This window comes from Chinchilla lanigera, unplaced genomic scaffold (genome assembly GCF_000276665.1).
Source record: "Chinchilla lanigera isolate Chin_1 unplaced genomic scaffold, ChiLan1.0 scaffold00005, whole genome shotgun sequence".
In the NCBI taxonomy this organism is placed as follows: domain Eukaryota; kingdom Metazoa; phylum Chordata; class Mammalia; order Rodentia; family Chinchillidae; genus Chinchilla; species Chinchilla lanigera.
This window is the reverse complement of record NW_004955406.1, coordinates 16,122,679-16,133,819: the sequence shown is the minus strand read 5'-3', so window position 1 is coordinate 16,133,819 and position 11,141 is coordinate 16,122,679. Positions and strand designations below refer to the sequence as shown.

At 38.8% G+C, this 11,141-nt stretch overlaps 1 long non-coding RNA gene across 1 annotated transcript; it reads right to left on the bottom strand.

The window, feature by feature from the left end:
* Positions 1-960: 960 nt before the first annotated feature.
* LOC106146475 lies at positions 961-10,488 on the bottom strand. Its single transcript, XR_001230922.1, has 3 exons — positions 10,404-10,488; positions 4,889-5,040; positions 961-1,740 (listed from the first exon to the last, which is right to left on the bottom strand). It is a non-coding gene; the product is annotated as an uncharacterized LOC106146475 (long non-coding RNA).
* Between the last annotated feature and the right edge of the window lie 653 nt (positions 10,489-11,141).

Here is an 11,141-nt window from a genome sequence, read left to right as displayed (position 1 = left end):
AAATTAATTGAAAATTTAGACTCGGCGGAAAAACATGAAACAGGTAAATTCCCCTTTAGGAAACATCATCAGTGTTACATCCCCAGAACCTTGGCTAGGTCATCAATAAATATTGTTCGACTCTCTGATGATAACCCCAGGATTAGCATCCTCTTTATACCATGCATGTAACACTTTAAACATCCTACCACCCACACGGAGCCTTTCCTCAGATCCCATCCTTGTTCAGGATATCATATGTCTGGCAGCCTTAGCCTTTGATACAATACATTAAAAACCAATGATGGTGAACCTTGAACTTCCTACGGGAGCAAGCTGGACTCACTTACATCAACATTAGGGCAGAGCTCCTGGAAGCACACAGAAGCCAAGTTGGAACTGGCTTGTTTTACTGCCACTAAGAACATGTTGGTGTGAACACTCCTGTTTGCATCAAAAGAACTCCATATTTTCTTGGCAAATAATTCAATACAAATTAGGACATTCAGTTCCAGTTTGGCCTGGAGGCCTCAAGTAGATGGAACTAAAATTTTGGTTGTCTTTTATAAACCTAAGATATTGGCCCTAATGAGATTTTCATGTGGTCATAGAATTGATTCTCTCAGTTGGAAGCAAGAAGTAGAAATGTATGAAAGTAAAGAGAAAAAAAAACTTCCTTAGCCCTATAATATTTTGGGTTTCCAGTTCTTTGTTCCAGTTCAACTCCCATCTCTGACAGAAGTTCAAAAAACATAAGTCCCTAAAACAGAATCATGCAACTTTTAAAAACTCATTCAATTTACAAATAAAGAAATGAACCTTTAGACACTTTAAATGACTTTTCTAAGACACAAAGCTATTTGCTGGAAGATACTCTTTCTCAATCTCAGGCTTCTTCTATCACATAATTTAAGAGAGAAAGAAGACTCTTCAACAGGTGTATATTTTAAAGAGATGAGTATTTTTTTTTTAATTTGCAGAATAGAGATTGCTTTATTGTCCACAAGACTTTAGAGGGAGCAGGGCTGTATAACACTTACAAAATGTTCTTCTCTAGTCATACTACAGGCAGATTTTTCCTGTGCTTTTATTCTTGTTGTTGTTCATTTGTTTTTTTTAATTTGTTTGTTTGTTTGTTTGTTTGTTTTGGGTGCTAGAGGCCAAACACAAGGCCTGAGTGCATAATAAACATACTCTATCAGAACATAAAAAAATGTAATCATTAACTGTTCATTTCAATACACCATCAGACATCACCCTACCACTGAGCTATTCCTCCAGGTTCCTCTAGATTTTTAGTACTGAAGCCTGATTTTCAGCCTAGATAAAGTAAACCAGGATCTCCAGACGATGAGACACAAAACTCTGTAGTTCTTTTCTTTTCAATTAATTTTTTTCAGCTGTCATGGCTCTTGCTGTGTTCCTCACAGGCCTTGTCTTATTATATGAATTACCATGGCTTTCTATAACATTTTAAAAATCTAAATTGGCCTTAAGCAAGTTTTCATAGTTTCTGACATGAAACTAGGCTCGGGGAAAGTGTAAAGTTTCATCTTTCTTACTTGAGATTGGTGTGTAAAGTTTCACCTTTCTTACTTGAGATTCCAAATGACAGTCCTGGCCATCCCAAATCATTGAGAATAGCCTGTCTCCCAGGACTAGGCGTAGCAGCAAGGGCCCAAGCTCTCCTAACCTATGTTCTAAGTCACCACCATCATCGGAACATGGGTGAATTTGGAGCTTTCTTATTTTGTGGTCCACCTGCAAAAAAAAAAAAAAAAAAAAAAAAAAAAAAAAAGTTTTAGTTACAAAAAGAGAAGTTTCTAAAATTTGCATGAAGTAATGTTGAAGTTTTTAGCCAGCCCCAATGCATCAAGTCTTAGAATTGCTCTAGCCTGTTGAAGTTATTTCTCCTGGCATCAAAGAAGGGATCAGAGAAAAGACATTCTAAAGAAATATGGCACAGAGGTCAAAAATCATGGGAAAATGAGAACAAAATAAAACAAATACACTTGGCCTCCAGAGACAGTAGAACATAGAAGGAAATATAGTGAAAAGAAAAGAAAAAAGAAAGGAAAGGAAAGGAAAGAAGGAAAGGAAAGGAAAGGAAAGAAAGGAAAGGAAAAGAAAAAAAAAGAAAAGAAAAGGGCAAACAGCCACCCTGCAGTTTTTGTTGTTTTATTTTATTTTTCTTTAAATGCCTGGTGATGGATCATCGTGCTGGCAAAGGGTCTATGGCATTGAGAGCTAGCCACAAAATTACATTTTCTCCAGGTGTTTGGTTTGATCTGGAGACTTCTGCATCAGGGCACATTTGGAAGAGACTGATGTGGTAAGGGAGGCAAAACTGGCCTTCACTGCATGCTTGTTCACGCAGCCGCTGTCTTGCACTCAGCCACTGTTCTTCTCTTCTCTTCCCATCTCCTCCCTCCTCTCACTCCAGGACAGAAGAAAAGGCCATACAAGTTTATGTAACTGATATTTCCAGCACTTCAAAGTGTGGACCTCTGTGAATTCAGCAGCCAAGAGATCCAATCCAGAGCATTCTCTGAGTGTCGCCTCCATCGATTAATGGCAGGCTGGAAGGAAAGGCTCCAAATGGGCTTTCAAACCACAGGGAGGTGTGTCCTGACACTTGGCTTAAGGTCAGAGAGACCAGTGTCTAACTTCTGAGATTTTCAGGGACACTTACAATGAAAAGTTCTGATTTTCCTCAAATGCACTCCACCAAATTAGCCTTTGTCCCAATTCCAAGTCATACCCTACCAAAAAGCTAAAGACCATGCACCATTCTCTCCACAGCATTTCACAAATATTTACCGAGAGCCTACTGTGTGAACATTGTTGTACTTAGTTATCTTAGAGGTTATAAAATAAAGTGCATGGGGTGTTTTCTGTCCACCAGAAAACTAGAACCTAGTAAACAGATTCGAGTTATTGTGGCAATAATAGAATACAGAATACACTTAACTGTGGGAAATCAGAAGGAAGGATTGGGAAAGTCTTTGTGAGAATTTTAAGGATGGCAGGACAAGGAAGTTTAAAGGAAAGGACACTCCAAAGTGAAAGCCAGGTAGAGGGAGATACACAGAGGTGGGAAGTGGGAAGTAGCTTTGCTTGGCTACCTGGAAGGGTCATGGGTTGTAAGCCTGAAAAGATAGGTTAGGCTAAATTCAGAAGATTCTTGAATGGCAGTCTGAGAAATGTGGACTTGAGGGAAAGGAAATTTATGCTAGGTAATTCAAATCAATCCGACAAAATACAGAAATAGTTGTGAAAAACAGTACATACATTCATCAGTCCACTTGACTGAACAAATTATTTTCTTCTTCATTCAGTGTTTGAGGCCAGTGCACCTCCTTAAAGAAAGAAAAGCACTTGAGGCATTATATTCAAATAGTAGCGCTACCCTTACTTAACTGGGGGCCTTTGGACTAGGCTTTTGTGGCGGGAATTTGCTTACTTCCTTCAGAATAAGAAATGTTGCATGGTCTCTTCTCTCAAAGCAGATTAAATCTGGTTCTTGGTTTTCAGCAGAAAGCAAGAACTGTATTCTGTATCATGTTTGGAGGTGGAAAAAGATGAGGAATATCTGGCTTGTATAGTCCAGAAAATATGGGAAGGGCCTCTGTTCTTCAGTTCATTTTGGACCATCTGAATCCTTAATGTTTGAGCTCTCATGAAAGTGGAAGACTCCATGTTCCCCAGGCCAGGATTCACATAATGATCTTTCACTGTAGCTCTTTAATACGGCAGTAGAGAATGGCCAGATGTTCATTCAGGACTAATGAGGTTGTGGGAGTTTGAGTTTTAAAAGTAAGTAAGTCCATGGCAAACCTGGATGGGTGAAGGCATTCGATGGCCAAAGCAGTATCATCCTCTTCCATACCATCAGAGGTGCTGATCGCATCTGGATCTTTATCACAGAGCTGCAAGGAGCTGTCAGCTCTCAGTTGACGGCACTACCCTCCCATCTGTCTCTCAAAGCCAATTCCACCTCCAAATCAGAATGCAGTTCCAATTGGGGATTTCTTCTGAATGCTGGCAACTTTCTTTTCTTTTTCTTTCGTTAAAACAAAAGGCCATGAAACGGGAGAAAGATAGCTCAGAAATCTGAATCTACATGTTTTATAATTCTATCTGTAGGTGAGATGAAGAGAGTGTGGAAGCAAAAGTACAGAGACACATTCTCCTTTCACTCCTCTGGGAGATTAATAAAGCAATACACAGTGAGCACGTGCTGTGTGGTGGGCCGTGTGCTAGATGCTTGATATGCAGTGGCTAAAAGACAGACAGTGAACTTCCATTTTTAACACTATCCTGAAACAAGAAAGAAACGGGAAAAACATTTCAAAAATTACTCAGCTGTTCCTAATCTAGATGATCTCAATCTTCTCGTCTCCAACATGGGGAGAATAGTACATACCTCAGAGAAGGGTCACAGAGTCCAATGGGACAGTGCGTGTAAAACACTCCCTGTAGAACCTGCCCCACAGTTCCCAGTACAGCAGAGCTATAGTGGCTTTCTGGACTTGCTATGTGAAGCTAAAGTTGTTCTTCTTTGATATGTATTTCAACTTCTGCTAAGCTCTACTTACTTTTCAAAAAAGTCTTAGATTTAAAAATTTTATTGAGCAGCATTGCCAGATTCTTTCACAAATGCCGTCTCAAATTATTCCCATTCTGGTAGGAACAGCAATTAGTTTAGGTCACGCAATCAGACGAACAGTAAGAAGTAAACCGATTTCTTCCAATTCCGGTGAGCTCCAAGTAGCTCATTGAAAGACCTTTTCCCTTTCCCCACTATTCTGGAACTCTCAGACAAAAATGGGCATTACTGCTGCAGAAGCTGTGGAAAAGTCAGGGTAGATTTATTAGTCATGGGAGGCTCACTGCTGTAGCAAATCACCTTAAAACTTTAGTATCTTCATTCAGTAAAAGCTTTCCTCCCTGTAAGATTAACTAGGATCCACATAATCCTTGAGAGCCTGGCTTTTTTGTGGTAGTTCTTCCATTGTCTTTTCTTTCCCTCCTACAGATGAATATCTGTAGCCATTCAGCCTGCAGAAAGAAAAAGAGAAAAGGGCATAAAGGATTACACTGGAACTTCTTAATAAACTAAGCTTGGAAGTATACTCTGGAATTACTTATGCCAATATTCTAATGGACAGAGCAGTGCAAATGGCCATGCCTAACTGCAGAGGATGCTTCCTAATATATATATTTCGTTTCTTTGAGTCTTTAACCTATTTTTGTATGATTATTTTAATATCATCTCCCCACCCTTGTAATATTGACTTGTTGAAAATTTTTCAAGAAAATAATCCTTAGTGTGCTAATCACATAGCTCTCCTTCTCAGGGACTAGTGCCAGCCAGTGGGAGCGAGCATGTCAACCTGGTCCCAGCATGCTTGGCCACTGTCACCAGGTGTCAGCACTCCACATTATATGTGCTGCACACAGGAGAAGGTGCTACCATAACTGCTGCCTTGAACTGAGTGTGTTCTCCTGGAGTGAGGCCTATGCTACCGCAGCATCCATCTCTGCTATTTGTCTAACATTTATAGACAACAGTTCGGACCCATAATCCCTGATAAACTGTCTGCAAATGACAGTGCCAGAAAAATACACAAAGAGGACCATGCTGGATGTTAAGCAGAAGTCAACTTGAGAATTCTTCAAGGAAATAGCCATGGATGATAAGACAGAGGGTGAAAGTAGTTAGCAGGCAAGGGGAGATGGATGGGGCCCTTTGCTATGAAAAGGAGACAAAATTATCACCTGAAAGGACATAAGACAATTGTATGAACAGGGCTGAAGGGACACTGCAGATTATGGCTTCAGAGAATCTGAAGGGGAGAAAGGAGCCATTTGCCAATGCGCCAGTGTGCCAAAGTGGAAACATGATTCCACAAACAAAGCCCTAAGTAACCCTTCTATCTCTGATTCGGTTAGCACTCATTCTCCTTTCCAAGAGGGCCTTGGCCTTGCCACGTGATACTTAGGATTAATTTATTTCTTCCACTGAATTGTAAGATCTTTTAACAAGAGATTTCACCTCATACATATTTAACTTTCTCAGGTTTTACTACAGAGTTATACCATGAAATGGATGAATGAATTTCTAAATGAAACAGACCACTCAACATCTCTCATCTGTGAGGCAGATGAAAAATTTCAGAAGTTCTGAGTGCAGGATCATTTCTGTCAGGATTCCTGACTGTCAGGATAAGTAGAGTTGAACTGGTGATGAACTATGCTTGAGATGAGGAAAGCAGCTCAAGTTTGTCACAGTCTTGCTTTCAGTGATGGGCTATAATGCAATTATCTCTGAGATCTCACATGGACCCCATGTTCAGTATGATAAAGAAGAATTAGGGGAAATGTAGCCCCTCCATTCAAGGGAATCTTTATACTCATACTAGAGAAGAGACATCCAAGGGATTCAGAATAGAGAGTCAAGGTTAGGGTAGTGAGAAGAGACTGCCCCCAGTTAAGAACAGCAGCAATTATTTCTGACTTCAGAAAGGTACCAGGCAGTATCAACCTACTCAGTAGCTCCCCAATAACAAAATTGTTTTTGTGAGGTTTGTATAAGGTGTCTGGAAAACCAGGCTAAACATTCTACCCACTGTACCCACAGAGAAGGTGGTACACACAGGCACAGCAGCAGAAGAAGACATGTATATTTCATACACTGGGGGGAGCATTGCTTAGTGGATTTCACACAGTGAAGCAGAACACTTCATGTGAAGCCAAGTTGCTGTATCTGATCCTCACCTGCTGACCACCCACTCCAAGTTTGCCAGAACTTTCCAGGCTGCTCTGATTTGACTGTACACAGCTCTATGGGAGGAGACTGATATGGGGTAGATAAGGTCATATGTTGGGAGTTGCAAAAATTATTACTTCCTCACCTACACAAGGTAGAAGTGTTAGAAAGACAGCAACACCCTAAGAAGCACATAGTTGGGCATTGTCTGCACCCTCTAAGAGGAAAAAGGAACAGATATATAATGAAGCAGGTCAACCCAGATTTATTTTACTTTATTTTCTTCTTACTCAATGGTGAGAGAGACAGAGACAGACTCAGGAATAGACAGAGACAGAGACAGAGAGACTTTCTACATGCCATCACATAAAACTGTAGTGATTTCAGTAAAATACTTCAATAATCTGCTTAAGGTAGAGTGTAAGACATTGGGCATAATAAATAATGACTGGCTGTTCTTTGGAGAAAATGAGAGGAATGTTTACTTATTGGTGGACAGAATGAGGCTCAGTAGTTGGAGGGTTATTGCTCACAAAACTTTCTGGGGTACGTAGCAACCAAAGACATTTTTAAAATTAGGATAGACTCGGTTTCAATTTAAAGTTCTTTTGTTACAGTTGTAAATCCTCTTCTAATACTTCAAAATTCTTGCAGTCTGAGTTTTGTTCATGAAATCTCTGTCTACACCTATGTCTTCAAGAGTTCTACCTACTTTCCCTTCCAGTAGATTTAGTGTTTCTGTTTTAATATTTAGATCTTTGATCGATTTTGACTTTAGTTTCATGCATGGTGATAGACATGAGTCTAGTTTTAGTCTTCAGCATGTGGAAGGCCGGTTTTTCCAGCACCATTTATTAAAGAGGCTATCTTTCCTCCAGTGAATATGTTTGGCCCCTTTGTCAAAGATACCCTGAGTGTGTTTGTAGTTGTGTCTGCATCTTCTAATCTGTTTCATTGATCCTCAGGTCTCTTTTTATTTGCCAGTACCATGTTGTTTTTATCACAGTAGCTTTGTAGTATAATTTCACATGAGGAATCGTAATGGCCTCTTCCTCACCTTTGCTGTCAAGAGTTGTTTTTCTATTCTAGGTCTCTTCTGGTTCCAGATGAATTATAGGAATATTTTCTCCAGTTCTGTAAGGCATGCTAATAGTATTTTGATTGGGATTGCATTAAATTTGTATAACAATTTTGGAAGTATGGTAATTTTAACTATGTTGGTTCTTCCTACCTATGAACACGAGATATATTTCCATTTCCTGATACCTTCTTTGATCTTTTTCAGAGTATTATAATTTTTCAATATACATCTTTTACTTCCTTTGTTGGATTGATTCCTAAGAGTTTCATTTTTTGGATGCTATTGTGAAGGGTGTGGTTTCCTTAATTTCTCATTCTGTGAGTTTGTTGTTTGTATGTAAGAATGCTATTAAAAACAAAAAATAAAACAACAAGAATGCTATTGATTTTTGAGTGTTGATTTTGTATACTACATTATTGAATTTGGTTGTTAAATTTACAAGTCTTTTAGTGGAGCTTTTTGAGGTCTTTTATATAGAGTCTAAAAAATGATAAAATGGGAACAAAGCTTCATAAATAAGGAGGGGAAGAAGAGTTGAAAGGAAGAGAGGGGATTGGGAAAAAAAGAGGAATCAAAATATATCATGTATGGATGCAGATTTCCTATGATGAATGTGACCGTTGTGTATATCTAAAATGTACCAATAAACTTAATAAAAAAGGAATGACTGGAAGATCAAACATGACCTTTTTCACGATAGATAGTAGGCACTACTAATTTCTGGCTGGGAGCACAGGTAGGGCTGCTGACCCCAGGTTTGGTCACTAGGTCTCACCATGTCGTTTCTTGGGTTTCCTCATAGCACAGTGCCTATGTTCCAAAAAATATTCCAAAATGAAGAATGGAGGAAATATTATTTTGCTTTGTATCTAAAATGTCCTACAAAGGACAGATGACAGTGTTGAGAAATGATCAAATCATAAGGACACTAACTTCATCAGTGCATTAATGTTTTGATAAGTTCACAGCCAAATGTACTATAGGAGGTGGGTCCTAGATGAAGGAAGCAGGTGTTATTGACACGACCTTGGGGATTGTATATCTGTTCTCTAGCCCCTTTATTTCTCACTCTCTGTTTCCTGGCTGCTGAGGTGAGCAGATTTCCTCCTTTACACTTATCTGCCATGCTGTTTCTGCCTCATCATGGGCATAAAGTAATGAAGCCAAATGATCATGGACTGAATCCTTCAAAACTGTGAGCCAAAATAAACCTTTCCTCCTTTAAATTGGTTTTCCCTAGTATTTAGTCATAGCAGTGTAAAACTGATTAATACATAGATATTTTAATTCCTGGCCCCAAGAAGTACATAGCATTATCTCTGGCTTATTCTATTGGTGAAATCCAAAAGAAGGTAAATTTCATTTCTTGATGGGAACAGTAGCAATAAAAAGGATAAGAAAGGAGAAAGAAAGAAAGAAAGAAAGAAAGAAAGAAAGAAAGAAAGAAAGAAAGAAAGAAAGAAAGAGAAAGCCATTTTAATTTACCATACTACCTCTTCCTCTCTCTCTCACTCTTTCTCTCTCTTACACACACACAAACACACACACACACACTTCAGTGTCAACTCTTATCATAACCACTTGAACCTTAGAAACAAGTCCAAAAGAATCTGGTTTCAGGACCTACTCACTGAATCAATCTTCTTCTGCAAAGCTGTCTCCTTCCCAAACCCTTGCTTTTCAATTACTCTCCCTTCCTCTTTGACCAACATACTTATCACAGGGTTTGTGTGTCTTTTGAGGCTCCAATTTTTTTTGGCTTACCCAAAACAGTGTGAGTTCACCTTAATCAGAAAGATATGCATTGCCATCTTTGATAACAGGTTATGAAATATCTCTAGAACTTATTCAACACTGCTGTGGAGTTAATAATATCTTCAAAGTGTTCATGATAGTCGTACGTCTCTGCAAGTTTCCCAAAGCTAGCTCTAGCTCAACACTGCTACTCTTTAAAAGTATATTTTTACTGTCTAAATGTGGACTACTCTAGAAAGACTTCAGTAAGTCAAATTTTCAAAGTCATCTAAACTGGGAAAACTTTAGGGTTTTCTGATAGTTTCAAGACAGTAAGAGGTGTAAATATTTCTCCTAACACAAATCTCCAGCATGGTAAAGACCTGGACAAACCCTGTGTATATCCAAGATGGTAAAAGACCTGAAAGTGCAGAAAATAGGAAATAGAGTAGGATAATTAGAAAGAAGAAGGATGTAACATTCCTAATTCCCAACTTGTCTCTAGATTCTAGTCAGCCAAAAGTTGCTAAAGCTTTAATAAAGATGACTGCCTGTCCCATCTCAAAGCAAGCAAGATCCCGACTTTGGCCAGTTGCTAAACTTTGTCCAAGGATCATCACTGACTAAGCAAGTTGAACTAGAGATAAGGTACAGCCATGATTTTCCTTTCCTACCTTATAGAAGAAATGCAGTCAAGGAGAAAAGTCAAAGGGACAGTGAGTTTCCTCTTATTGTAGCTTCTAGCTAACTATTGACTGACAGTTTGGCTATTGAATTATGAATATTAAAGAGGAAAAGATATCATCAGCAAGTGTCATTTGTGATAAATCACCATACCTTGGCTTATATTGATTAATTGCAATTCATTATCCAGACAGTTGGTGGGCATTCGTGTTGTTTCTACTTTCTGAGGATCAGAAGCAGCCAAATCTTCCAAACAACTAGGTAAGAAAACAGGAGCAACTCAGGACAGTGAACGATAAGTTGATAAATGTTCTGTTTTATTAGGTTTTCCTATCATCATCTCATAGAGAAGCAAATTTATAATTCAAATGAGCCCGGTCCTTCAACTACAGGCAGGAGACTTAAACAAGTTTTCTTCTAAGAAGAAAATTGTATACAGTAAGAAAAGCACACATTATTCCATACTGTGTACTTTTGCTATTGTTCTTTAGTCTGAAGATCATGTCTGTCACCTCCCTAACTCCCTCCCTCTCCCTGTCACCATCTCTTTGCCTGTCCAATGCATCTTCTCCAGGAGTCTTTCAGATACCACAGGTAAGACTGGCACTGCTCTACTATGCTCAATATGTTTCCTTGTGCACATCCCCACTACTGCACTTGTCCTATGATTTTAAAGTTACCTGTGTATGTGTCTCTCAAGAAGAGAAAGCTAAAATGTATAGGATTATGCCTTGTACTGCTTTGCACCATTAGATTCTAAATCCATATTTGGCACCTGGAAAGTATTGAGTCTACATTGAATCAAATTGAATGGATATGTAACATCTTCTATGTGACTTTTACATCTTCTTTATTCCCCTCTTTGTTACCAAACATATTATGTTTATCTTT